The sequence below is a fragment of the Austrofundulus limnaeus genome, unplaced genomic scaffold (assembly GCF_001266775.1).
Source record: "Austrofundulus limnaeus strain Quisiro unplaced genomic scaffold, Austrofundulus_limnaeus-1.0 Scaffold93, whole genome shotgun sequence".
Classification (NCBI taxonomy): Eukaryota; Metazoa; Chordata; class Actinopteri; order Cyprinodontiformes; family Rivulidae; genus Austrofundulus; species Austrofundulus limnaeus.
The window spans coordinates 975,509-977,773 of NW_013952495.1; positions in this window are offsets into that span (position 1 = coordinate 975,509).

The window sequence follows — 2,265 nt, forward strand, 5'->3', positions numbered from 1 at the left end:
GTGTGTGTGTGTGTGTGTGTGTGTGTGTGTGTGTGTGTGTGTGTGTGTGTGTGTGTGTGTGTGTGTGTGTGTGTGAAAGAATGCCTCCGCTTAGTCTGAAACCATATAGATGTGTAGGTGTTCGCACAGTTACTGTATAGGAAGTATGTGTGGTTAATGTGAATGTGCAGAATTGATCTTGGCGCTCCTCGTGTGTCACTGCTCACCTTCACCCATTGGTTTGTGGGTTCATGAGTTTGCAGAAACTATGAGCTCCTTTATGTTGTCTGTTACATTTTAGAGACAGTCGAGCTAAAAATGGGTTCATTTGAAGCATTCTTTACAGACGAACACTAAAGTTTTTTAACTTTATGAAGAGTGCTGAGAAATTTAATGATTGTTACGTATTGTATTCCAATATTTTAAAATGAAAATATTAGGCAGATTCTAGCTGAAACATAAATGTAAAATTTTGAACCTTTTTTTTTAAAGCTAATGATTTTTTAGGGCATTGTTTGTAACTTGCACATCCAATCCATGACATGAAAACCAGGTAGTCTAGATATCCCACATCACCACAAGACAAAGGCGAACAATCATGTTTTTGCCTTTGTTATTGTAATATATTTCATGAAGAACTGGACACATTTAACAGAAACTTACAAAATGTACTTCTACATAACTCAAAATGGCTAACGCAGTCAATTTTGCAGATACTGAACTGAAATCTGCTGTGGAGTCTGAGCGTGACGTGATGTCTTGGACCAGGGATGGGCACAATTTTCTGTTGACACTACCAGTTAGTGCAGTGACTTAACACATTTCATAATGCAAGTAAATAGTTGTGCTCCTGTTTAATATGAATACAAATAATTTAAAACGCACACAAAATAGAACCTTTACTTCAGCAAGCTTAAGGGCAATGACATAAGAGGCCTTGAATGCAGACTCCTGCATGGTTGTGGTTCTGGCAAAAAGTCACTGTTTTTGTAATTGTAATTTCAGTAAACTTCTCATATTTACATTTGTGTTGAAGTGGCAAATTATATTAAAATTGCAGAAAGGTTCTATGAACAAACTAAACACACAGGTCTCTCTTGAAACTCTCTGAACAGATAGTCTATCTCCCAAAACAAAATAATTTAAATATCTTATTTAAATTTTAAAAAGCACTCAAAGCAGTTCTTAGAATCTAAGCACAAAAAAATAAAATAAAAGATGGGACCTCATTGGTGGATCGGACAGAAGTCACACGCTGGCCTGATGTGGTCCACAGGCCACCAGTTGCCCATCCCTGTCTTGTACCATTATATGAGATTGTGTACATTTCCAAGGTTTGACCAAAACAGCAACACCTCCATGCAGACTAATCTGTAATAAAAATAAATGTTGATGTCCTTAAATTACCGCAACAATCTAAAGATGCAAAAAATAAAAATAAATAAAAATCTCTGACTAATCTGGATGAATCGTCAACTTTCTGTTTTAATTTGCACAAAGCTGACTACTTGAAACATGCAGTATAAATAGATTTTCCGACTGAAACATGACTGTGGTTTGCAAGTGACAGGCCGTTTATATGAGGGTGAAAATGCATCCCCTCCCCCCACACCACCCCCACCCCTGCCTGAGGCTAACCTTATTACGGTTAGCAGCCCTCACGCTTTCCTCAGAGCAAACCTAGCCTCCTGCTAACCTCAGGCTTCGTCTCTGGAGCGTCAATCTGCCGCAGATAAACACCACCGGATGTTTGTACAGTTTCACAATGTGTGTGAGAAGGAGATTTATCACACCTGTTGCGTGGAGACAAATATAGGCCCGAACTTTACTGCAAAATCATGCATGACACAGTGACAATGATTAACTTCATTAAAACTTAGACAAGATTTAATACAAGTTTATAAAAAAAAACCTACAAATAGTTACACCTGATTCATTTGCATCCACTTGGAAAATGTCTCTTCTTTTCATAGTTTACAGGATATATATATATATATATATATATATATATAGCCTATATATACGTTTTTGTTTTATTATTTAGACAACATCAGGTTGTTTCTTCATTACTGTCAAACTGCAGACACCTGTAAGCTGAGCCTCCACCCGCCTGAACTGTAGCTATTATTGTTGTCAGGAAACAGATGTGAGTTCACACACTGGAAAGAAAGTCTGTTTGTGACTGTGGTCTTATGCGTCTGCACGGTATGGCTCTGTGTGTGTGTGTGTGTGTGTGTGTGTGTGTGTGTGTGTGTGTGTGTGTGTGTGTGTGTGTGTGTGTGTGTG